The sequence below is a fragment of the Microcebus murinus genome, chromosome 16 (genome assembly GCF_040939455.1).
Source record: "Microcebus murinus isolate Inina chromosome 16, M.murinus_Inina_mat1.0, whole genome shotgun sequence".
In the NCBI taxonomy this organism is placed as follows: Eukaryota; Metazoa; Chordata; class Mammalia; order Primates; family Cheirogaleidae; genus Microcebus; species Microcebus murinus.
This window is the reverse complement of record NC_134119.1, coordinates 3889332-3916235: the sequence shown is the minus strand read 5'-3', so window position 1 is coordinate 3916235 and position 26904 is coordinate 3889332. Positions and strand designations below refer to the sequence as shown.

At 48.6% G+C, this 26904-nt stretch overlaps 1 protein-coding gene across 1 annotated transcript in view; it reads left to right on the top strand.

Moving 5' to 3' along the window:
- The first annotated feature begins 4664 nt into the window (after positions 1 to 4664).
- ZNF831 (zinc finger protein 831) overlaps positions 4665 to 26904 on the top strand; it is a 106476-nt gene continuing 84236 nt past the window's right edge. The window contains exon 1 of the mRNA XM_075993391.1: positions 4665 to 4788. The gene's annotated coding sequence lies outside the window, so the exon portion shown is untranslated. The remainder of the gene's footprint in view (positions 4789 to 26904) is intronic.

The following is a 26904-nucleotide window of genomic DNA, read 5'->3' as shown; positions in this document are numbered from 1 at the left end:
TGTGCTGTCTGGATTACTGTTGCCAGATAGTAAGTTTTAAAATTAGGTAGTATGGTTCCTCCAACTTTATTCTTCGTTTTCAAAGTTATTTGGGCTCTTTTAGTTCCTTTGCCTTTCCATGTACGTTTTAGAATCAAATTAATATTTTTCTTTAAATCGATGGTTACAACTTTATTTAGAAGAGAAACACATGGATTTGATATATGCCAGCTAGAGCTGTATTGTCAAAGTCACGTTAAAATAAAAATGTAACTATTACAATTTAAAAAATGCATCTGTGAACCATGTAAAATAATCTCATGAATCACTGGATCAGCCCAGGGCCTCATCTCCCAGCACCCCTGTATTGGGAGGAACATGCTACCATAGACTGCTGGCTGTGCCCCTTGGGGACACTCATGTGGCTCTGTCCCCTTGTCCAGTGCTGGCTCAATGGTGGCTGTCTGGCCCCACAGCAGTCACCTATGGGACAGCTTGCAGGTAACGACTTGGCCCAGAGGGCATTTTCTGCCTGTGAGGCCCCATAAGGATTAAGTGAACCCAGCAAAACCTCCCTGAGCACAGTCAAGTGACAAGTGGAGAGAGAGTCGGTAGCTGGTAGGGAAACAGGGTGGAAGCTGGGAAGCAGCACAGCCTGCAGCAACGGTGGGCGCCGATGGAAAAGAGCACCTGATTCCTCATGGTGGGGAATGCTTGAGCAGGCAGCTGCACCCAGTCTTGCCTGGCAGGAGCCCCAGAAGGACGGGGAACTGGACAATGGGCATTGGAGCTATCCTAGGTTCTGAACAGCCTTCTTCCCTCTGCAAAGGGCCTGGAGTCCGTGGTTGAGCTGGCTGTGGCTGGTGTCCTCTTCCTCTTCAGCAGCCCGTCTGCCCCCCATATTTTAGGTAGCGTTTCCAAGCCTGGGACTTTTGGGATTCATAGCCACGGTGGAGCACAAAATGACCTCAGGGTGCAGAGAAGCTGGCCTTGCAAACCACACATTGCAGAATGGGCCAGCCACCCTCTTTCCAAGGATCTCAGCCAAGACCAGTAGGTTGTTAACACCTGGCCCTTCCTAACCGCCTTGAACAAAAAGGAGAAGCCTCGGGTTTAGAGCGTTTGATGAGTAATACCCTCCAGCTAGAATTTAATAGTACTGTTCTGTCTTCATTGCGGGTTTTGACAGTAATTGGCCCACCTATATTTTCCTTTCTAGAATGGCGCCTAGTAAATCACAGAGGTTCAAATTCTCAGCCCCTGAAAGATTTGGATTTTTTTCATTACTTTGATTTTTTTTTATCTCTTTATGAATTTCATGAGGGTAGGGACTGTACCTTCGTATTTTTCTTTGCCGTTTTGTTCTGAGGGCCTAGAAAATGCTCCAAGGCAAGAGCAGTGGGCGGGCAGCGAAGGTGCGGGAAAGTGAGTCCAGCAGGCTGGGCTGCTGTCCCTGCCGGAAGCTGACGGGACCGCCAGTGTGAGCCCCGTCCCCGTTCAGAGTGCCCGTCAGAAACCCGGCTGGCTGCCCCTTCCTCGACAGCCTGGTTGAGAGGACGATGACCTGTGTACTTGTGTCCCCACAGGTGTCCTCTCTCCCTCCCTCCCAGGCCGGGCCTTGCTCTCGCTCCAGCCACGGGCAGACCTGGCTCCGCAGAGCACACGTCCGCCCGGATCCCCCTCCATCTGGAAGAAAGCCATTTTCCGGGCACAGACTTGGGATCGGGCCTTGGGGGTCCCACTGAGGTCGGGGGGAGGCCAGAGCGAAGCGTGACCAGAGTTTCTCCTCTAAGGCCGGAACATCAGCTGGAACAAGTCAGTGGAATATCAGCCTGAACTTGAACTTCATTTTCTCTCTTTCTCACCCTCGGACAATCTGCCGCGTGCCGTGGATCACATCGCACGTCTGGCTGGAGATTTCTTCCACAGGAAACTGCCACTCAGGCGGGACGCGCTCGTGTTGTCAGCAGAACCGTCAGCCTCCTTTGGAGGGAAGGTCAACAGATAATTCCCAGCTTTGTTTAAAGCCTCTTTAATGGATTCTATGAAACGCTTTAATTACGCATGATTGTCCGCAGAAGTGCTTGCAAGCTTTTTAGGGCTTTTCGGTGCCTTTTCACTCTGTTCACACAGTTCAAGTTGTCTGATGTCCTTGAGCAAGAGGCAGCATTTCTTTTCTGTTTCTTTTTTCTTTTCTTTTCTTTTTTTATTTAAAAACCATGTAATTTGGAGTGTTTATGACGCACGCCAGCTTGCTTTCTTGTTGGTCTGCTGCAGAGAGTTTTTACTCTACTTTCCATCTGTTTCCATCTTGTCACCCGAGAAGAAATGAAATGCCATTTAAATGACATAGAAGTATCTTTCTCACCAAACACAGTATCATATAATCACCTTCCAGGGTGCACAGAGTTCTCACCTGCGTTGTTTCATTTGAGCCTCCCCAGGGGAGACCTGGGGACCCGGGTGGACTAGGGTCCCTCAGCTTCTGCACAAGTGACATATAAGGCCGGGTCGTTCTCTGTGGCCATCCTGTACACTGGGGGATGTTCAACAGCATGCATGGCCTCCACTCACTAGATGCCTAGACCCTCCCCTATCTGTGACAACCAAGACTGTCCAGAGACATTGCCCAGTGTCCCCCGAGGGGGAAAATCACTGCTGGTTGAGAACAGCTGACTTAGCCCGATTTCAGATAAGGAGACCAGGCCCCGTGATGGAGGGCTTGCTCGAGGCCCTGCAGGCGGCGTGCTGAGCGGGCTTGGCGGTGTCTGTGCCTGCAGCAGTGACACTCGTGGAAAGCCCTGGCCCGGCACGGGCACCAGGCTCTCCCCTCTTCTTCCCTGTGCCAGCCGCCCTGCCTCTCCTCCTGTGACCGTCGCTCCCAGCACAAACACCTCTATTCCGCAAATTTACCTCTAGGAGCTAATGTGTCTCACGCTTCTGCTCTTCTCCCTCCTAAGTTTCATATCCTAGGGGACAGGTTTGACACTTCGTCTGTTTCTCACCATGTCCGGCAGACTCTCTGGAGGTCCGTGGGCAGGGGGCCTGGTGAGCTTGCTCCTGCTCCCGGGTCAAGGCTGCCCCGTGCCTGGGCTGGAGAAGCGAGAAGGAGACCCACTGGGGCAGCGGAGAAGACAGACGCACTGGCATCTGCCCCCAGCTTGGAGCAGTTGTCCACATCTTGTCTGCTCAAACTCAGTTCAGGAACCGGAGCCACAGACTCAAGTTCACTGACAGTTATTTGTGGCCCCCCACTATTAACTGTTTTTCAAGCAGTAGCTAGCAGCAGTGTGGAGAAAATCATTATTTTAAGTGTTATTTCACCATTATTTCACCTTCCTTGAGGACACCGGGGATTTCACCGGCATTTTAGAGGCGTGGCTTCCTGAGCTTACAGCCTCAGGTGATTCTCACAGAGATTTCTATGCGGAGGCCTAGTGAAGGGGATTTTCCCCAGAAGTTGGTCCTAGAGCCTTTTAAAATAATCATTCTTTAAAGAATTATCTCCCTATCCATCACCGTTACTTCAAGAAAGGTACTCCCATTCACCATCCTTTCAGGAATAATTTTTTGGAGCTGGCCTTTGAGAGTGTCCTGAGATGACAAACTTTGACTGCTCTCTGTCTTTTCCTATCCTTTTTTGCTTTCCAGCTAAAAGAATTAACTTGAGTCATGTTACCATGGGAGTGGGGGGTGGGAGATTGTGTGTGTGTGTGTGTGTGTGTGTGTGTGTGTGTGTGTGGTGGTGGTGTTTTTATAACACCAAGGGGAAAGGGATCCTTTAATCTAAGGTCGAACACATTTTGGAAATGTTGTATTAAACAAAGTGAAACAAGATTCTTTATTGCAGGACTTCTCAGAGCCTTTATGTGCTAACAATTATTCCACAGGAACATAGGGTGCAACATTTTCCAAAGTGATTTGACCACAGGACCCCTTTTCTTTTCCTGGAATATCTCATTTCACTGTCCAAGGATGTTTTCTGGGAAAAGTGTCACCCAGATATGAAAGTACATCTCACCCCACCTCGTGTTGGCCAGTTCTAAGATCACTTTGAAACTAATAAGGATGAGAAATTGTCAAATATGGAAGCCCACACCATCTCGTGGCTTAACGACTCTCTGTGGCTGGATTTTGAGCAAGACCCTGAAGGAGGGGCAATCGTCCTCACATGATGGGACGCTCCCAAAGCCGTGGGGAACCATCTCGGAGGAGCCCACCTCCCTGTCCACATCTGCGTCGGTGGCCATGGGGCTGGTACGGCCGGGAAAGGCGGGGCCAGGGGTGCCCAGGGGGAGGAATGCCCACCCTTACCCTCTGCCTCCTCCACCCGAGAGGAGAGGTAAAGGGGGAAAGAGTGCAGAGGGAGAAAGGAAAACAGAAGTTTCCATTTGTACCGGATGGTTTTGTTTTTTTATCTGTTTGCAAATGTTCAGTGTAATGGTTTGAAACCCAGCCGTGTAGCTGCTGCCACCCACACACGGAGCTGCCGTGGCACTGAGCTCCAGCAGGCGAACCATATCCCCAGCGTCGGCCATTACCCCCGAACCCACACCAGGGCAGGCTGCACACCTACCCCCGTGCCCCCTGCCCCCCCGACACCCACCGCCCGCACCCCCGACACCCACCACCCCCCCACACACAATTTTTCTTTTTTTAAATTCCCAGCACTCGGTTTTCTCTAGAGAAGCATAAAGAGAAGCAGAGGCAGAGATGGGACGAGCAGGGAGAAAGCTCCTGCCTCAACGGAGCCACCGGCTTTCGGGAGAGCGCGGCAGCCCCACCTGCCTGTGGACTGACCACTGAAAGGTGAGAGAGGACTTTGTGATTTCTTTATGCACCTGGAGGTCTGGGAGGCAAGGCCAGGTGAAGGGATCTTAGTCACTGAGCCTGGTCTGCTGCCTCCCGAGTGATTCTATCAGGCAAGCATGATGGATGCTTCCTCCCAAGCACACGCAGTTATCTCTGACACAAGCCCCACTCCGGTCCCTGAGAGAGCTTTGGACCCAGGGGCCTCCTAGTCCCCCTCCTCCACCTTTCAGCACAGCCTCCTACCCTGAGATGTGGACGAAGGTGTGACCCTGCCTTTGGCTTGACCTGTTGATTTCCGACTAAGGCTGCTGCTGGCCCTTCCTGCCTAACGTGAGCAGTGACCCGCGCTTTGGGGCCATGTGGAATGGCTGTCCATCCAAGGGGCTTTGGGAGACCTGCTTCCCTAGTAGCCCCAAGCCTGCTAATCAGAAGCAATCAGACCCAGCTGTCCAGCTAATCTGTATGAAATAGGCTTCCTTCCTAGTAGAAATCAACAAAGTTTAAAATAGAAGGGACAGTGTTCGGAAACGAAGCGATAGAGTTCTGTGTGTGGTGCAACAGGCAGAGACCCCGGCATGGAGAATGTTAAGTACATGTTACATGGCTTGCAGACATGGGGGCCAGGAAGAGAAGGGATCTCCTGGCTTGCCGAGCATGCCTGTGGGGCGGAGGGTAGCCCAGTGGGGACATCACTTCTGGAAGGTTTAAACCTCTCAATAAGAAGGAGAGAAATAAATGAAGAACAACAAAGATGGAGAGAAAGACAAAAAAAGGCCATAATGTAACGTACATGTAGAAGAGAAGCAGATTAAAAAGCTCCAAATTCTGTGCAGTCAGGGATGAATCAGTTGGCAAAGATCTATTTTTAGTTTCCAAGATCTGCTGTTACATTTTGCCTGGCATTAATTAATGTCACAGGCATGTTTCATACACAGGTTCTGAAGGGCCTTCTCGTGTCATTCAAACCGGAGGTGCCGACCCTCACGTACGGGCACTTCCCAGTCCTTTGGGGTCTGGTCTCCAACACAAACATGTGTCCAGAATGTTCTGCTCTCTGACCTTGTCCTCTCCGGGTGTATCCGTTAACCTCCTGGCTCCAGCCTTTGGATGTCTGGCCACTGGCCAAGGGAGAATTGCAATTGTTATGCTTTGTTTTTCAAAAAGGAAAGGCTGTACAAGCTGAAATTGGAAAAAAAAAAAAAAAAAGAAAAAAAAAAGATGTTGGATCATGGGTTGGAATTAAAAAAAAAGCTTTGGGGACAGCTCTCCCACCACAAGCAAGAAGAACAAGGCCCCCTAATCTCCAAACAACACTGATTTTGACAAAGTAGATTTCATAACCAGAGAACATCTTCCATTATAGTTTAGACAAAGTGTAGTATTTTAGCAGGAACTAATTATGTGACTGCGGTTGAGCATGTGTTGGCTGAAACTGTGGGAGAGGCTAATTACCCCGCCAAAGCCCGTTTGTATTGCAGAGGTGAGGCCGTGGAGCCAAAGGGCGATTTAAAACATGCGTTATCAGGAGTGCTACACCTCGCTTCTGGAGGTGACGGCTGGGGATAACAGGCAAGAAGGAGCAACTGCAGGCCAAGTGGTCATCGCACTGTTAGGACAACTGTTTTTGTACATTTGCAACAGTTATTAAGTCAACGAGAAAGCGCGAATGCATCATGGCCCCTAATTAGAAGAGACATCCCTTGTACTCTCTTAAATTATTCAGTATATTCTCCGACTATCCTAGAGTCAGGCTGAGCCATAGACTACTAGTTGAGCAGCGCCATTTGTCAAGACCCATGTGTGGTCTTTGTTTAGTTTGCAAGTCATTGTGGTTGGCCCATCTAAGGCAGAGACGCGGGAGATCTCTCCAGAGTAGTTTGGGAGGGTTTCCCCCATGCCTTGTGGCATGAGACTGGCCTGTGCTGAGGGGAGAGACACAAAGGGTGCAGATGAGCTCGGATGGCTACTAGCAAAGTAAGAATGGCTCCTACTGCATTTCTGAAGTTCTGAAGAAGGGTCAGAACAGAGGGTGTGTGCAAGCTGGAGGCTGGCCTTGGACCTCGTGTCATGAGGCCCAGTTCCATCCTCCCACTCAGACAGGTGTTCAGGTGTCCTACGCCCACCCATCTCAGACTCACGGGTCTGGGACAAGTCCTGCCCTCCTGACCACACCCCTGTATCTTAGACACTGTTACCGTATCCTTCCCCAGAGTATGTCCGCCCTGGGGGAGCAGGTGCAGGTGGGGCACCCTGGGCAGGGAACACTTGTGTTCAGCCCTCGCCAGGGGCCATGAGGGGTAGAGCCAGCAGATGGTGTCTCCATTGGTAGCGGGGGTCTCTGGCCTCATCCATTTTGGCTGCATCTTTGGCCACATGTACAGGGTGGGTGCCCATCTTGACAGGTCAGACAACGCGAGTGGCTTCCAGACCCCTGCCATCTGTCTGAGTTCTGACCAGAGGATGCCACTAGAAAATCAACTGAAAACCAACCAGTTTCCTCTGGGGCCCAAACTGAGATTCCCTTTGCTGCGTTGTGATTTCTTTGAGCATGTGGAGGTCTGACAAGTGAGACCAGATGAAGGGATCTTAATCCCTGGGTGCAGTCTCAGTGGTGGAGTTCCAATGAAAGAAGCTGTAACTGTGGCCTGTTGCTGGGCTGTGGACGGGCCTACTCACATTTCTTTATTTAATCTTTGTCCTGTGAGGTTGGGCCCCTCCATTGCCATGTTATGGAGGGGGAATAGAGCCTTATATATTTTACTTTTTGCACTTTTTCTTAAAAAGACATGAATTTTGCATTACACTCTGTAACATATCCATTGATCTTACTATAAATAAGACTTCCCCCCAGAAAAAATCTTGAAGGAAAATTGTCCGTCCTGGGTGAGGCACATGTTTAGCTCTAGTGTCCATTCTAGAGTCTTGTGCACCCCGGCGTGAAAAGCCTGGGTTCAACTGAGACTGCAGAGCCATCTCACAGAATCACCCTGCACACGCTGTCTCTCACAGAATCCCTCTCACAGAATCGCCCTGCACACGCTCCATGCCCAAGCTCACACCTTTGCTAACCGTGAGTCTGAGTGAGTGGTGGAGCCGGGGCTCGAACTCAGGTGCCTGAGCCCTCTGCCTCCCCCGCTGCGGCCCCCCCAGCACAAGTAAGGGATGCAGTGAGGCCCCGGTGCCCCCGATGTGCTCTGCAAAGGGCCCTGTTGGCTGGTGTGCGTCAGCGGCTGCTGAGCTGGGCGCTGGAGGAAGGGCTGTCGGCCCACGCAGGGCAAAGGCCCTCCAGGGATCCCGGCCAGCCCCTCACCCCAGCCCCAGGGCCCCACAGCCCCACCCGCAGGCCCCTCCACCCTGCCCTGACTCCCCTCGTCCTCGGTGACCACCCACGGGCCTCACATCCTGAGAGGAGCCCTAGAAACGGGCTGTGTTGATGAAAACACACAAACCCTTTGCCACAGGAAATGTGGCCTCACGTTCGAAATGATAACCACCGGGCTCCTCACAGAAACCAAAGAGGGACAGATTTGAGATTTCTAACTAAATTAGGAAACACATGTTCTCCCCCCACCAACCCTCTCTCCCGCCCTCCCTTCCCTCAACAATCTCGATTTACCTCACATGTGACCTCTGCCCCCCCATCCTAGATTGGGAAGCTGCACATTTAGGAAATAGAGACCATATTCCTCTGAGTTTAGGTAAAAACTGTGAGAAAACAGGATATTCTTAATAATAATAGAAGCCAGTGGGCCTCAGGTCACAGGTAGGGCTGTCAGATAAAATACAGGATGCCCAGTTAAAATTTGAATTTCAGGTAAACAATGAATTCTTTTTTTAGTATAAGCATGTCCCAAAGATTGCACAGGATATACTTATACTAAATAGTACCCATTGTTTCTTTGAAATTCAAGTGTAACCAGGCATCCTATATTTTTATAAATTTGCTACAACTAGTAACCATAGCACAGGGCCCACATACTGTCTGGGACTCAGAAACGCCATCTGTGAAGAGCATTGCAGCAAACTTCCCCTTCCAGACTTGATCCCTGCCCCTCTGGCAATGGGGAAACAGCCCACTGTGCTCCGGCGAGCCCTTGCTCTGGTCAGAAGCCCACATTTGTGTGCAAGGCCCCCTGCTTGGGTCTGCCCAAGGAGGGCTTGTCTTTCCTTATTGTCCAGGGGAGAAACTGAGGCCCAGGGAGGCTGTGTGACTCACCCGAGCGCTCAGTCAGCTCCTGGCCTGTCTCCCCGAGTAGTACTCGCTGGTGGTGGGCGGGTAGGCAGCCAGCTCCGGAGGAGCAGTAATGACAGGTTAGCTTGGAAGTGCTCTGTACTGAGATGGGAACGGCTGTGGCAACACATGCAAATTATATGCAAATACGCTTGGCCGCCTGGCAGGCTCACCTGCCTGGATGGGAGGCCCACGAGCTCAGCACCCCACCGTCCCTGGGCTCCCGGCAGCGGCAGGGGCAGCAGGCTGAAAGCTACTGGGCCCCAGAGAGGCCCACGTTCCCTGTGCATGTGGGCTGGGGCACACGCACACACGTGTTCGCTCCGTGTGAATGAGGATGCGAGGGGGCTGGTGTGGAGGTGGATGCGTGAGGCTAGGAGGGCGTGTTGATGTGTGCGTGACCTGCCACCGTGATCTGTGTATTCCCAGCAAGCCACATGGCTCCTGTCTCCTGGGATAACCTCTTTGGGGCTCTGCATCCCTCTGGGCATCCTCCTGCTGGGATGCCCCAGGATTGCCACCTGTCAGGAGAATAACTCTAACCACAGTGACACTACTGTCAGCATTTGCTGCGTGCTCATGACACACAGAGCCTGTGGTGAGCATCTTGTGCTGGATTCTCCCACGTGCCTGCGGTTCTTGTTGCCCTGACTCAACAGATGGACATGCTGGAGCTGAGAAGGGGACTTGCCCACAGCTGGCGAGACACCGAGCCAAGATTCAGTCTCAGCTGTAACTGACTGCCACGCTCTGCAGTTTGGGCAGGTGAATGGCTAACAGGTGAATAAAAGGTAGATAGCATTAAATCCCAGGGCCTGGCATTTTTGAAGAGGAAACACCATTTTGAAAAGTCCTTTGTGGAGATTTGTAGTAGTTTTAACTACAACCGTTTGGGATTTGTGCTCTTAGGGTTAGCATGGTTAATTGGCCTCCAGTGTTGGTGCCAGCGTCCCTCCATCCATGACCCCATGTGTTGGGAGATGTTCTCCAGGGGAGGAGGCTCAGAGCCCAAGGGAAACCAATGGGTGGTGGACTGCCCTCGCCCCTCTGTCTGGCAGTATGAAGGAAGGTGTCCACTGACATGGGGACTTGGTTTAATGGTCTAATATGCTAACATGGGGCCAGATAGCCTGGGCCCAAATGTTGTCGATCCCTGGCTGAGTGGTCTGGGGCAAGTTTCTTCCCCTCTGCCAGCCACCCTTCCTCATGTGTAAGATGGTGTATGTGATGACAGTGCTCCCCTCACAGCGTGGCTTGGTGGTCCCACTGGCATATTGCCTGATCCGTCATAATAGTGATGGTCATTGCTATGTGCCAGACTCACCTTAGTGCTAGCAAGAGCTTGTGATCAACAAGGTGCAGGTCTGGTCTTTGGAGATCTTAGAGTTCCGGGAGCCAAGCTAAATCCACTGCAATGTGAAGCAGGTAAAGATTCTCCTAAAAGTGTCACAGGGACCATGCTGCTGAGGTTCAAGATGGGGGGAGATCACTTCTAGCTGGGGGGGAGTGGTACAGTCTCAGAGGCCTTGGAGGAGGCCGTGAGTGATGGCCACGTAGACGTGGGCATGTGGATTAGGGGAGGGAGTAGAATTCCAGGCTAGGGAAATAGCGAAAGCAAAGTGTAGGGGAATCTGTGGGCCATTTGGTTTGATTGCAGGATGCATCCCTCCATCTTTCCATCTCTCCATCCCTCTGTCCCTGCATCCTTCCATCCCTCCATCCCTCCGTCCCTCCATCCACGCATGCCTAGCCATGAGCTACAAACTGGTGAATAAGGTAGAAATTCCCAGCCCTATAGGGTTACGTTGTAAGCCAGTGTGCCCCATCTAACTATCTGTTCCATTTGTGGTGAGCAGGGGCATTTGCCCTGGCCAGGGAGCAGCCTCTGAGAGGTTCCCTGAGGACGAGGTGACCGAAGTTTCAGGAGGAGGCAGTTGGGGAGTGGAAAGTGCGTTTCAGGCCACACGGTGGCTCCTCTGGGGCCCCTGACATGGGCTGGAGTTCAAGGAGCCGAAAGGCCAGTGTGTGGTTGGGCTGCAGGCCACGAGGAGTGGGGCCGGAGAAGGGGCTGGGAGGTGTACAGAGGCCACGCACGTGGGCCTTGTAGGCCAGAGGACATCGCTTTATCCCAAGAGCAGTGGGGCCACCTCAGGGTGTCGGCTGGAGTGGGGACGTGTGGATGAGATCCCTCTGGTGGTGGTGGAGAAGGGTTTTGCACGGGGCAAGGGTGAAGGCAGGTAGCTGGACTTTCGCCAGCTGTGGCCTGTACCATTTGGCCAAAGTCCCACTTGGCTACTGCCGTGCTCAGCCCAACACACCCAGTGGCTTACTAGTTAGCGCCTGAACGGCGTCTTCTGCAGACCCTCGGCCTGAGCCCAGCGCCCCTGGATCTCCCCACCACCCGTGCCTGGAGAACACGTGCGCTGGCTCACAGCCCGCAGGCTCCAGCTTCCTCCCGTCCGAGCCAGCGGGACGGGACCCAAGGGGAACAGGAAGGAGTCAACAAGATACAATATTAAGCATACTTAAGACCCACCGCCTGACTTTTGAGAAGGTCAGGGCCTGGTTTCTGTTTGGCCCTCCTCACTGGGCTGGGCACATCTTCGAGGGGCAGACTGTCCCGGGGGACGGAAGGCTGTGGGAGTGGGGAGCTGCTCCGTCGGGGCAGCCAGCGCCAAGGCACACAGGCCAAGCGCGTAATTGTGCTGGGCACTGCCCCGGCCCCGCTGCCAAGACGTGATTGCAAGGCTGGACAAGCATGTCTGACTGTCCCGAGGGCCTCACTAGCACACCCCGTGAAGGGCGAGTGAGGCGGGGGCATCAAATTGAACTCCAGGAGGTCAAGGACAGGGCGGGAAGAGGCTTTGGCCAGTGTGGTCTCAGGGGGAGAATTGCTACCCTGCTGCTTCCTGCCGAAGCAGACTCTCTCTTTGAAACATCCACAAGCAATCTTTGCTCTCCCAGCACAGCTGAGAGGTTTCATGTGACAATTTCTTACCGAGTACCTTCTTGGAGCTAGGCTAAGAAAGTGACACTTTTGTCTGCATCTGCATGGGGCGCATGGTCTGGTGAGAAACACCGCAGTGTGAGGCAGCCCTGACAATGCCCGGTCCTCAGGTCTCGAGGGTGAAGAGTGTGCATGGTGCCTCCACACCCCAGAGGTGGGGGAGACTCCTCTGCCTGCAGTGGGTCATACTTTACAGAGGATGGGACATTTGAGCAGAGGCTGGATCTGTGTTTCCCACCGAGGGTGAGGGAAACATACGCGTCCAGAAAGGGGCACGGCTCCCAGGATGCGCCCGTGCACATACGCACGTGTTGGCAAATCCCACACGAGGCCCACGTCACCCTAGTGGGGCCCGGTCTCAGGCAGCAGACAGAAACCCGTTGCAGAACTCAGGTCCCTCGATTGTATTTCCTGAGCAGTGTGGAGCAGAAGCGTGGGCCACATCCCCACTCTAGCATTTCTTCTTTCTTCTCCCATCCACTTTTCTCTCACCCCGCGGCAGCGCCAATGTCCCTCTCCTTCAAGCTCTGTTAAAAGTTCCTCCCTCTGCTCCAATCCTGCTAGTCTTTCTCAATTGTTTTCCTCACCTCTTTGCTAAGTCCTATGCTACTCAGGATAAAATTCCTCCAGTGGCCTACAGAGCTCTGTCCTCTGCTGCACGCCCTCTGGCTTCTCCCCAGCATTGTCCTCTTTGCTGTACCCTACGTAAGTCTTAGCCTTCTGCTGGCTTTTGTAATGTGCCAAGTGAGTGTCCACCTGGGGACCTCTGCGTCCATCACCCCTCTCTCTGGTGCCCTTGCCCTTGGACCTCTTCTGGGATGCCCCTCTCCGCTCCCCTTCATTGCCTGTACCATTCTAGTTTTCTTCCTTCATCGTACTTAACTCTGCCTAAAATGACTTCACTCATTTATGTGTTTTCTTACCGATGGCCGTCTCTCAGCCTGGAACATCGGCCCCCTGAGGGCCAGGGCTTTATCTGTCCTATTCTTCTCTGGTCCTGTGTTCTTGAACAAAGCTTGGAACATGGTTGGTACTCAATACATATTTGTTGGAACAGTGAGTAATTGTCGAAAGTAATTTTCTAGACACCTGGAGGAATAATGTCTTCTTCTTTCATTGCTTTTTTTCTTTAGAACCCTCCTATTTGGCTTTTGTCATTGTTTTCTCCCCAATTATCTTGATTATGCAGCACACAAAAGACCATAGAACAATCTAGTAAAGACAAAATCCTTTCAGAGGAAGGAGGAAGGGAAGGAAGAGATTAGACAAAGGCAGAACCCTTTTGAGCAGATAGGGAAGCAGGCAGGGATGGGCACACAGATGCATTAGTGTTCTTGCTCATGTGCACCTGTGTATGCATTTGCATTTTACATGTATGTGCGTAGAACATGCTGCTGGGAGCAGGAGCAGCTGGAATTTGGTGTTGGGTGATGCCATGGGCTCGGGTTCCCATTTCGTTCATTAGCTGGTCAACTTCCTTGCTCAGTGATCTTTAAATTGAGGATGTGGCAAATTGCTTTTAGCTTCGGTGCTAAATCTTACTGGGAATGATTGCCTTAGAGGCCCGGGTCGAGCAGGCTCTGCCGCCCAGCCCAGTGGCGAAGCGCGCCATGGCCGAGCTGTAGCGTCTGCCCTGGGTGTGGCCGGAGGGAGGGCACGGAACTGGATTTGATATCGCTGGACCAGGTAACCCCCAAAACACCATTGGCTCTAAGTTCCAGGAGTCCCTGTCCTTTGGGAATGGTGAGAGATGAGTTGGGTCGCTGAGTGAAAGGGGAAATTCTCCTCTGCTGGAAAGATTTCGTCTTCAGAGTCTGGCCTTGAGAGATGTGCTAGAAAACCCGCAGGTGTGAGGTGAAGCTCAGCCTGGAGGATATAGAAGTGAGTTGGTGTGCTTTTTCTGGTGCTCAACCAAAGACTGGAATTCCAAGCACTTAAAAGCAAGTTCTGAAAAAAAGTTGCACATATTCGGTGTATACAACTCTACAGTTTTGGGGATAAGTTTACCCCTGTGAAACCATCACCACCATAGATGTCTTCATCACCTCCCAATGTTTCTTCCTGCCCCCATTCATGTTATTATTATCGTTTGTGGTAAGATACCTTAAGATCTGATCTACTCTCTTAGGATATTTTAAGTGTGTGACACAGTATTGTTAGCCACAAATGCTAGTCTGCACCTTCAGAGCTTGCTCATCCTGCATAACTGAAACCATGTCCACGTCAACCTTCACTCCCCACCTGCCGCTCCCGCAGCCCCTGGTAGTCACCGTTCTACTCGGCGCTTCTGTGAGCTTGACTGTTTCACATTCCGTGTATAAATGAGATCATACAGTATTTGTCTTTTCTGTGCCCAGCTTATTTCACTTAGTGTGATGTCCTCAAGGCTCACCCATGTTGCAAAGGCAGGATTTTTGTTTTTTAAGACAAAACACATACCTTGATAAAGTGTTTTTTTTTTTCTTTTTCTAAAGAAAAATTTAAAAAACAAGATAAAAACAAGTTCTGTGGAAAGCTGGGGACGGTGATCGCTGTGCTAAGAGAAGAGCGAATTGAGGTCATGCTGGCTCTTTCGGGTGTGGGTGTGATTCTGAACTCTGGCTTTGGAGGCTAATTAAGGGGCTTATAATTTGAGCTCTGCCTCCTTCCAAAAAGGATTTGAGGGGACTTACAGTAAGAACATACTCAGAGGACAGAGAGTGGGACGTAGAGCCAGCATGAGAGAGCAGAGGCCACCAAGAGGAAGAGAATACCAAATCCTTGGGAAGGGCCAGGGTCTCTCAGGCCAGGACTTGGATTCGAGGAACAGTCCTCATTCGGTTTCATAAGGACAAAAGTATTCTTGGCCTGGAAAAGCAGCTGGCAGAGGCTAATATACAAATCTGTGTTTTAATCTGTTTATTGAAATGTTTAAACATATTGTTTTTGTAAATATATCCAACCGACACTGATTAGCCAGCCCCCCAAGTGATGGGTGTGGTGGGGTCTCAGCTCTGCCATTTTGTTCCCCATCTGGATGAGTGAATTCTTCCCTTTAAAGAAATGATAAATAAGAAAACCAACTCCTTACATAAGAAACTTTTGGTGGTGAGAGGAGGGAGAACAAGCTCTTCTTGTTACAGCTGAAGTATAAGTCGTTTTCTTTTTGATCTAACAAAATTAATCTACAAAAACAGTGGGTGACACCAACAAAATCACTTCAGGTGCTGAAAACAATTTCATTTTTACACTCTGTGATTAGACGCCTGATAGCAGCGCACGGGAGCCACAGCGCGCCTTCCTAACTAGGGTACAATTTAAAGGAAACAACGTGCCCCGCTCGCTCTCCCTGGCTTTTCTTCTGCTCCTCGGGCGCTCTGGTTACGTGTGACGCTGAGAGCGCGCAGCCTGCGGCAAGGGCTTGGGGACAGGAGCTGCAGAAGGCAATTACCTCAGGGAGAACATTGCGTGTAATGGGCGCCTTTCCCCCAACGCGCCACAGTCACAGTCTGGCCCGTGACGAGGACAGGGCGTGGCCGCTAGCTTGGCGGGGGACTCTTCCAGAAAGGGTCCGAGGACACCGATTTTCCAAACGGCCTTTGTTGCTCGGGGACAGGGGACGAGGCAACAGGTCAGAGGAGGTGAGGGAAGGTCAGTTTGGGGGAAACTATCTTGTGGGTCAGAAGGACAGTATCTTGGCAAAGTTCTGCCCGCCCTGTGCCCGCTGAGCCCCTGGTGACGGCAGCGTGGCCCATCCATCTTTCTCTCTCCGAGCAGCCTCCCCAGAGGAGGCAAGGCCGGAGAAAGCAGCTCCAGCCCAGCCCGACCTGTTGCTCAATGTATCAGGAAATTCAGACACGGGATCCCATCAACCTTTCCTAAAGACTGGTATGCAAACCCCTGGGGGTGCTTTTGTTTCTTTTTAACTTTTTACTTTCTTTCTTTAGCTTTAGGAGGGACTGGTTTTTTTTTTCTTTTTAATAATTTTTTTTTTTTTAATTTTGGAATCATTTTAAGTTTACAGAAAAGTTGCAAAGTTAGCACAAGAATTCTCCATCCCTTCATCCGTTGATTCCCCACTGCAGCATCTTCTGAGCCCGGGGTATGTTTGTCTCGGCTGAGACACGCATATGGGTACGGTCCTCTCAGCTAAACTCCAGACTTCATGCGCGTTTTCCCGGTCTGTGCACTTAACGTCCCCCTGTTCTGTTCTGGGATCCAAGCCAGGGTTGGTGGCACCTTTTGACATACCTTTAAAAAACTGCAATACTATTTTAATGGATATTACCCCCACATATTATCACATCAACGATTATTACAGCTTGGGACAAATTAGATGATAAAAGCAAGTCAACGTGAGACAAATGGAGACAACACGCAGCGTGGCTGTGAGAAGGAAGGTGGGCCGCGGCCCAGCCCTGTCCCGCACAGACCCACGGGAGGTTGAGTCTTGCTTCACATGAGCAAGTCAGCAATAGAGTCCGGACCAGGCTAGGCGGACACCCCCTCTGCCATCCAACAGCGCCCCTCTCCTTGTTTGGATGCTTCCAAAGGAAGGGAGGAAGGAGTTGGAGAGGAGAGAAACTCTCAGTGGGAATGAAGTTTCCATTTCAATTATTCAGCGGATCCTTGACCTCCATTACTGTGGATAATCAGAAACTGGCTGGATGCATCATGCTTTAAATAAAAACATCATTTAAGTGGCCCCGAGGATGTGCAGACAGATAATTGCATGGGGCGCTCATCCAATTCCACCTCGGGGTGGGGGGCCCCTTTTCTCTATGCACAGAGATGAGAACAGCAGCCCTTAGCACAATGTCACACATCTGTGCTCCTTTCTGCAGGGACACAACAGGTACCACCTCAGTTTTCATCACACAAGGATGTTGATTATGAAGCTCTTTTGACAATGGAGAGGGCCGAGCGGAGCATGTGAAGGGAACCGGCTCACATGGAAACTGGTGGGCACGTGTTCCCAGGGCAGGGCATTGCTGAGCTCGAGAGCGGAGCGCTGGGTCGCACTGTCTCCCCTGCAGGGAGCTGGTGTGATGGCACCGTGCGCCGGAACGTAGACATGGTTTGGAGGCTTCAACAGCAGGCAGGTCCCACCTGGCGTGTAAGTTTGTTAAGTCTCTCAGAGCAAGTTCAGTGAAGTGAGGGGTTCACCATTCTTTGTCGCTCAGCAGATACTGCCCAAGGACTGGCTTTGTGCTAGGCACCATGCGGGAAACGGGGGTTCCATGGTGAGGCAGGGCAGAGACAGACGTTCCAACAATCGCTCATGACACAAGGGGCCAATGGGCCAGAGAAGGGCAGGTGCACAGGAACAAGAGACACGCTGCTAAGGCGCAGCTCAGAGGTGTCCCCAGAGGAGAAGAGATGACATCTGTCATAACTGGGCTTGGGAGGTCTTGGTTCTTCACAAATTGTGCTCTTTGGTAATACAAGAGTGTTGAAACAGACACACAAAAATACTCACCCATTCCTGTTCATTGATTCAACACATACTTCTGGGGCCGTGAGTGCAGTCCTGGGGGGAGGATGGGGAGAATAGGGAGAGATGGCAGGCAGCAGGGTGCGTGTGTGTGGGGGTGTCACTGAGCTCCTGGCAGGACCCTGGGGAGATTGTCTTCCAGCCGCTCTTCCTTTGACTCCTCCAAGGTGCCGAGTGGTGAACCTTGGTGCCCTGTGTGCTGGTGAGGCTGTGCCGGTGCCCCAGGGCCCCAGGCTCCTGCTCAGACCTAACCACACTCAGCCCTGGGCGAGCTGCCAGCCTCACAATGGGGCTTCCTGCCATGGGACTGCACATTAGGGGACAGGGAAGGGCTGGGAGCCGAACCCCAAAGACTGGGGTTCATTCTGCTTCTCCTGACCACAGCTTCTTGCTAGGGATGTGTGTCACTAGAGAGAGGCCAGAGTGGCACTGCCCCGAGTGCGTTACTCTCCCCACTTCTGGGTCTCGCTCAGACACACGGGAATCTGATGGCCTCTCATGGTTTTGCTGCTTTTGCTTTTAGCTGCACGAGACAGTTTCGTTTTAAAGAACAGTCAATGCAGACTGCGATTTGCCAAATGAATCTTGCTCTTGGCAAGTGAGTGGTATATCTTTTTTGTTTGTTTCCTTGGGAAAGAAAAAAAAAGGCCTGAGAAAGCAAGTTAATAATTCTTTGGAACTTCTTTTTCTTTGGCGACTATTGCCACATGCTTAGCTTGTTGGTTATCTGTTATGTGCTCTGGAGTGTCAAGCGATATCATGGTGCTTAGATAAATTAGAAGGGGAATGATGTATTTATTTATTATATTGAGATATAACTCACATACCATGCTATTCACCCTTTTAAAGGGTGTGATTCAGTGGTGTTTAGTGTACTCACAAAGTTGTGCAACCACGACTAGGATCTAACCCCAGAACTTTTTCAGTACCCCCAAAGGAAACCTTGTACTCATAGCAGTCCCTTCCCACTCCCCTTCTTCCTCCAGCCCCTGGCAGCCCACAGTCTGCTTTTTGTCTATAGATTTACCTATTCTGGACATTTCACATAAGTGGAACCATACGATATGTGTCCTTTGTGTCTGGCTTCTCCACTTTGTGAACGTTTTCAAGGTTCATCTGCATTGTAGCACGGCTCCGATTTCATTCCCTTTTACAGCCTAATGATGTACCATAGTATGGAGATACCACATTTTGCTTATCTATTCATTAGTTGATATTTTTATTTTTAATGAAATCAACTCCAAAGGTTTTTTTTTTAAGTAGTTTTTATGCAGGAAATATTTTCATCAATTTATGTTAATAAAGTGCCTTCAGACTATAACTTTGGAGAAAAGAGGCAAATCGAAGTATCTTTAGGGTCTGGAGACAGATTCCTTCCCAAGGACTTCTTTAGTTGCATCTGGGGAGCACCTGGCCCAGATGCCCTGGGAGGAGTGGGCAGGATGATGGCCTAGGGGACCCTGGTTCATCCCTTTCTGCTCTAGTCTCTCTTCTTTCATAACTCTCTGCTCCTGAGCTTTCAGGGGTTCTCCTCCACCCCAGGAGAAAGTCCCGTCTCTTCTGTATGAGATTCTGGGTGCTCTGTTGGCTGGTGCCAGTGCAGACTTCCAGTGTCTTCTCCTCTTCACATCCCCTGCTGCCCTGTCGCCCTCTCCCCTTGGGCAGCAGCAGAGCACACCTAAGCCTTGAATCTTCTTCTGCATTTCCAGGCCTCCCTAGCATGCCTCTTGCTGCTGCTTCTGTTCATCAAACTGTTATGCATCCTGCAATGCCCAGCTCAGCTGTCACTTCCTCCAGGAAGGCTTCCTCAAACCCTCTTTTTCTGGGTTCCCATGATGCTTTGTTTATATATCTGTTGTGGCCAAGGGTGGTGCTTAAAGTATTAAACAGTGGGAGAGGTGTAAGTACCAATAAATCAGAACAGACACTAGCATCAGTGCCAGGGCCGGCTTCTGAGCTGGGCCTTTGCTCCTCCATTGCTGGCTTATAGGGAAGACACTTACTTGGGGGCATAGCTGTGTTGCACATGCCGGCTGAGATGAGCCCCTTGCATGGATGAGTTGCATTGGAGCTGGCTTTCTGTCTGTCTCTTTCCCATCTCCACTGCACATGCCCCGTGGCCCCATGCACCCGTGGTAGCTTGCATAGCCCTGTGTGCAGCTTTGTGCTGCTGGGGTGCACAGGGAGTAGAAGCCACATGAACCTGCAGAACTTGGTTCTTCTGAAGCCCAACTCATCTATCCAGATGAAATTTTCCCCCAATCCAATCTAGCTAAACATAGGGCTTTGATTCAGGAGCAGCTGGATATGACTGATGTCAAAATGGAGCAAAGAAGCATCCCCCCTCCAGTGGAAAAAATGACAGGTTTCAAAGCGATAGAAAATCAGTGTGAAGTAGTTAACATGCTACCACTCCCTGTGCAGTCAGTTTTGCATCTGGTCTGCCCTGTCTCCCTCCCAGGGGCGTTCGTTCCTACGAGCTCATATTCTAGTTTAGAGATCCATTTGGCCTCTCAGCTGCCACAATTTAGAATAATTGTATTTTTCAAAGAGAGTTTGACAGTAATCACCCTCCATCATTCTCAAATTTGCTCCTTCCAGAGGCGGAAAGAGCAGGGACGGGGAGGGGGGAGAAGAATGAGGCTTTTGCCTTGAGGGTAACATTTCAGGGGAATCAAAAACCGAGTTGTCAAGATAATATCTTAGTGCAATATCTTAAAAATAAAAATTAATGCAAACAAATCCATATTGAGCAAAATATCAAATTTTCAAATAAAGACAGTATCACAGAGATGCTTGGCTGGGGCCTCCTGCCATCGCCAGCAGCCATGAATATATGCTCATCCTGGGCCCTCAGGAACCTCTGGAGCTACTGCTGCAGGCTCAGCCAACACTCGTCCCAACCACATCTCCAGGGGAGCGGCCACCTGGCTCCCACTCTCGCTCGCCTGCGCAGAGCGACCTGCGCTCTGACACAGTGTTCCTGCACACCTACGTTTCTGGGCAGCAGCCTCTGTTTATGGGTTGTTAGACCCATAGTCACAGTCACTAAAGACTGTGCTGTGGCTCTGTTTTTTTTTTTTTTTTTTTTATTTCTCTCTGCTTCTCTCTCTCTTCCTGTTTTCTAAGGGTTGCTACTGTGACATTAAGTAATGTATAGGAAATAACTTACATCCTATTTCTGAACAGACCAAGTGTCATCTCTGCTGGAGCTCCTCCAGGTTTCTTGAAATGGTGCTTTTCTCAGTTAAACATGGAGTTGATTCAAAGGCCAAGCCGTGGGAGGCTCAACTCTTTTATTCTTTTTTCTAAGGCTCATGGAGCATCTCTCTGTCCTCTGAGATGCTGCCTGCCGAGTAGAAACTGGTGGAGGACACTAGAACGCCTTCTTAGCCAAGAGTGGCAGGCTCCCTCCAGAGACTGTGGGGAGGGCCACTGAGCTCATCCACCCTTAGGTGGCCGGCCCAGGGGTCCCTTCTCGATCTGTGGGTGTCTGCTCAGGGCAGCCAGGTCATTGTGCTTGAATTGGAGCATCATTGGCTGAAAATACTCCACTCTTCATAAAGGTATGTAACATGCTCCATGACATAAGTATATATGAAATGTTGGTTGTTGTTTTTTTTTTAAAAAAAAAAAACAAAAACAAGAAACTCTTTTACCCAGTGTTCTTAATGATATATTTGTTTTCAAGAATGCAGTTAAAAAGAGAATGCCATGTAAAACTCAGTCTGACCCAGTTCAGTAATTATCTTGTGTGCTCAACACTACTGTTGCTTTTGTCAAAATATTACTGCAGTGTACAATGGCTATCAGCTACCAGGTCCACAATCTCTGTTACACTAAACATAAAAACATTTATGAGAATATTTATTGCTTTATAAACTATTTTTCCCCCAATGATGGACCTAATTAAACTGAAGGTGTGAGTTGGTTAAAAACATGTTATATTCGCCCAAGTTTAAATACACACACACACACACACACACACACACACACACACACACACACACACAATATAATCTAAATATCAAAGTATTTGGTAGAGATACTATTTATAGCAGTTGTACTGATCACCCACCCAAGGGTAGCATTTTTCAATGAGATTTACAAGGGCCAACAGACCATGTATTTATGCACATATTTGGCTTCCTGGTATCCGAAATAGCCAAGAGCTGGAGGGTATCTTGGATCAGCCGTGGAAGCCATGCTCTGAGAGCTAACGTATGTCTCCTTTCCCGTAGCAAATCTTTCTGTAAGAATGAAACCAGAGATGTTATCTACCAAAATGTAACGAGGGACAGGATGCAACTTAGAGAAATGATAGCATTAGCTGACTGGGAAAAACAGAATAAATGTCAGGTCCGGTTTAAAATAATGTGCCTTTTAAGCACCCTGACTTTATTGCCCCTGCTGAGAGTAACTATTTAGGACCACGGGCTGATATTCATCAGAGCACATGTTTAGGTTCTCTGGCGATCTTGGGGTCTGCGACTGATTCTCAGGCACCGAGGCAGGAAGGTTTGCTTCCTTAGTGACACTTCCGCTGGGAAGTAGGGGAGGGTGAAGGAGGGGCTCCTGCGGGAGGGTTACCCCAAAAGACCTACAGGATCATCACAGCATAGCTGCTTAGGGGAAATGAGCTCACCGGGAGGGGCCAAGAGGTTACCAGCCAGAAAGACCTTTCTCCTGGTTAGAGACCCCACGGGAGCCACCATTGTAAAGGCGAGGTGGGGCGGTCTCTGTGTGATTGTGTTTGAAACAGGCACAGGGAGAACCTGCCACGTCCAGACAAATCACATCTGCTGTTCTTATCCTATCCTTTGAGCAAACATGAGCCCCACTCTTCAGATAAGGAAAACACAGCATGGAGAGGTTAAGTGGCTTATTCAAGGTCATGGAGTTTTGTAGGTGGCAGAGCAAAGGCTCAAAGACAGGTCTTATCTCCAAGGTCTGGAGACACCCACCATGCTTCCCTTGTGGGTGTGGCGTGGCAGAGAAGGCTGAGCTATGCTGGAAGGTCGCACTCAGGAATTTCTGCAGAGCTACTTTGGGACATAGGTAGCAAGCCTTTTCTCAGCCCCTATACCCGGCGCGGGGATTGACATTTTTCATTCAGGGTAATTCTCTAAAGATTCACCCAAATTGTTTCATGTGTCAACAGTACCTTCTTATTTATTACTGAATATTATTCTGTGATATGGATATACCACAATTGGTTTAAACATTCATCCGCTGAAGGACATCTAGGCTGATTCTAGTTTTTGACTATTACAAATAAAGCTTCTGTGGACATTTGTGTACAGGCATTTATTTGTATGAACATAAGTTTTCATTTCTGTGGGATAAATGCCCAGGAGTGCAATTGCTGGGTTTGAACAGTAGTTGCATGTTTACTTTTTAAAGAAACTGCTGAACTCTTTTCCAGAATGGCTGGACCACTTTGTAGTCATGCCAGCAATGCACCCAGTATTGCCACATCCCCAGCATTTGGTGTGCACTGTTTTTTATTCTAGCCATTCTGATAGGTGCACAGGGGTTTTAATTTGTATTTCATTGGTGGCTAAAGATGGTGGACATCTTTCCATGTGCTTATTTGCCACCCATATCTCTTCTTTGGTGATATGTTTCATGGATTTTGATCATTTTCTAACTGGGTTGTTGTTGGATTTTTTTTTAAGTTAAGTTTTCATAGTTCTTTATATGTTCTAGATGTGAATACTTTGTTAGATATATGATTTGCAAATACTTCCTCCAGGTCTGTAGCTGGTAGTGCTTTTATCCTCTTATATGCAGGGGTTTTCACAGAGCATGCTTTTTAATTTTGATGAGGTCCAATTTATCATTTTTTTCTTTTGAAGGCTCACACTTTTTGTGTCAAATCTGGAAATGCTTTCCCATGCCCTTAGGCCCTGAAAATTTTCTCTCTCTCTCTTTTTTTTCCCCCAAAAGCTTTGTAGTTGTACATTTCACAGGACTGTTTTAAACATTTTGAGTTAATTTTTTTATAAGTACGATGAGAGGTTTCGGTTATTTTTTTTCTTCTTCTTTTTTTTGGCTTATGAAACCCAATTAGTCCAGTACCATTTGTTGAAAAAGCTACACTGTCTCTACTAAAATGCTTTGAATCTTTGTCAAAAATCAGCTGGGCATATTTGTGCAGGTCTATTTTATTTTTACAAAAATTATGCTGTTCTACTGATCTATGTGTTTATTCCTCTGATAATACAATCTTGATTACTGCAGCTACCTAATAAGTTTTCAAATTAGGTAGATGGATTCTTTCCACTTTATTATCCTTCTTCAAAGTTGTTTGAGTTATTCTAGTTCTTTTGCCTTTCTATATAAATTTTAGGATAGTCTTGTCTATGCCCACAAAAAAATCTTACTTGGATTTTGATAGGAATTGCATTAAACCTGTATATCAATTTGGGGAGAACTGACATTTTTACTACATTGAATCTTCCAATCCATGAACACAATATGTCTCTTTTTTATTTAGCTTTTCTTTTTGATGAGTTTTTTCATCAGTGTTCTGTAGTTTTCAGTATATAAATCTTGCATGTGTTTTGTTAGATTTATACCTATTTCATTTTTTTGAGGAAGTATAGAGTTATTTCATTTTTCATTTAATTTTGTTTTCCAATTATTCAAAGCTAGTATATAGAAATATAATCTGTTTTTTTGTGTGTTGGTCTTGTACCCTGTGTCCTTGCTGAACTCACTTATTAGTTTTGGAGGTTTTAAAAGTTAGATTCCTTAGGATTTTCTATGTAGACAATTATGTCATCTGCAAATAGGGACAGTTTTGTTTTTTCTTTTCCTGTTTGTATGTCTTTCCTTTCCTGGTGTGTATATTGTCTTTCTTCCTTACTTTATTACACCAGCTAGAACTTTCAGTAATCTGTTGAATAAGAGTGATGAGAGTGGACATCTTTGTCTTGTTCCTGATTTGAGGGAAAAAGCATTGTGTTTTTCACCATTAAGTAAAATGTAAACTTTAGTGTTTTATAGTTGTTTTTCATCACATTCAGAAGATTTCTATTTCTGTTTTTCTAAGAGATTTTATTGGGAATGGGTGTTGAATTTTACCAAAAGCTTTTGCTACATTAAATGGTATGTGATTTTTCGGCTTTAGCCTTTTAATACAGTGAGTTACATTACATGCACCTTTGGATCCCTTGGTCATGGTGTCTAACCCTTTTCTTATCACAGAAGTCTATTTGCTGATATTTTGTGAAAGGTTTTGTGTCTGTATTCATGACAGATATTGGTCTGTAGTTGTGAACACTGTTTTTGTGTGGTGTGGTGTCAGGGTAATACTAGGTTCTTACAATTAATTGGAAAGTGTCCCTCTCCTCCTCCATCTTCTTCTTCTTCTCATTTTATTTTATTTATTTATTTTGAGACAGAGTCTCTCTCTCTCTGTCTCTGTTGCCCAGGCTGGGAGGTGGTGGTACAGTCATGGCTCACTGCAGCCTCAAACTCCTGGGCTCACGTGGTCCTCCTGCCTCAACCTCCCAAGTAGCTGGGACTATAGGTGTCATAGATGCCACCATGCCTGGCTAATTTTTTAAAAAAAAATTTTGAAGAGACAGGGTCTCACTGGGTTGCCCAGGCTGGTTTTGAACTCCTGCCTCAAGTGAGCCTCCCACTTTGGCCTCCCAAAGCGCTGGGATTACAGGCATGCATGACCGTGCTGGCCTTCCCTCCTCTTCTGTTTTCTGGAAGAGGCTGTGTAGAATTGGTGTTAACTTTTATTTAAAAGTTTAGATAGGATTTAGATAGGATTCTTCTATCCTATCTATTTAGATAGGATTCTTCGCATCAGGCCCCGGAGACTTCTTATTTGGAAGTTTCAAAATTACAAATTCAACCTGATAAATAGTTGTAGTGCAAGTAAAATTATCTATTTCACATTAGGTAGAGTGTGGTAGTTTGTGCTTTTTCAGGAATTGGTCCACTGCATCTAAGTTTTCAAGTTCATGTGAGGAGAGGTATTCAGTGTCTTCTTGTGAGTCTTTGAATACCTGCAGGGTCTACAGTGATAGCCCCATTTGCGTGCCAGTCTTTGTAGAAATCCTAAAGACCAATTTATTAATCTTGTCTAAGAACAAGCTTTTTCTTTTGTTGATTTTCTCTAATATTTTCATTTCAATTTTATTGATTTCTTCCCTTATCTTTATTATTTCCTTCCTTCTGCTTGCTTTGAGTGTATTATGCTTTTCTTTTACTGGATTGAGATAGGAATTTAGAGTCTTGATTTGAAATTCTCTCTCTCATCTAATGTAAGCATCTTGTGCCATACATTTCCCTAGCAGCGTTGTGTTAGCAGGGTAGCACAGATTTTGAGATGTTTTATTTTTGTTTTCATGCATCGGTGTATTTTTTGATTGCCCTGGAGACTTCTTTGACCCACAGATTATTTCGGAGTGTGTTGTTTAGTTTTCGAGGATTTGGCGTTTTCCTGTTATCTTTCTGTTATTGATTTTCTGGTTTGATTCCATTGTGGTCTGAGAACACACACTGTATGATTTTAATTCTTTAAATTTGTTGAGGTTTATTTTATGGCCTGGAATATGGTCTATCTTGGTGTGGCAGTCTGGGTCCAATCAGCAAGTGGAAACCACACGACAGGCTAAACAAGGGAAGTTTAATGTAAGAATTAGTAACTATAATACAGAACGACTGTGAGACCAAGAGAAATCCCACGTGGCACCCGGGGTTGAGAGAGAGTGCCCAGGAAGGCACATGTGGGAGTCCAGACCTCAGTGGAGAAGATGTGATTTGGGCAGCAGAGGAGTTGCTGGCTTAGCTTTCCTGGAGTCACTGGGTACTCAGTGGACAACATTCTGTAGTGCAGGTGGCAGGGGGCAGGCAGTCTACAACTGGAGACGTGGGTGTACACTGGGGTCTGGCACTCATAGGCAGACTGGGCGCAGGTGTGTGGGGCAACAGAAGTGGCAGGTCCGTGTGGATCCTCCGGGCCACAGCAGGCTGAGCAGGGGCTTTGGTTTCTGTGTTGTGAGGGCTGCAGACAGGTGGTTGCCAGGCCGAGGCTGCAAGGCTACAGAGGGGTGCATGGTGGTGCCTGCGGCTAGGGTGAGCTTCCTGGCATGTCCTTGTGCTGGTACTGCTGGCCCTCTCCTTGGCCCCTGACAGAAATTGCAGGAAGCCTCTTCCTTGTGTACTGTCCCTCCAAAATCCTATATTGGGAAAACTTAGCACTGTGCCCACTTTAGAGGAGAAAGCTTATAAGAATTGTATTGTTTATCATGGAGCTTGTGTTGAAGGGTTTTTTGGAGCATAGAGGCAGTAAATTCATACTTGACTCAGTCTACCGTGCTGCCTACTCAGCCCCATGTTCTCCTTTTGCACACATCTGAAGTTCCTCACAACAAAACA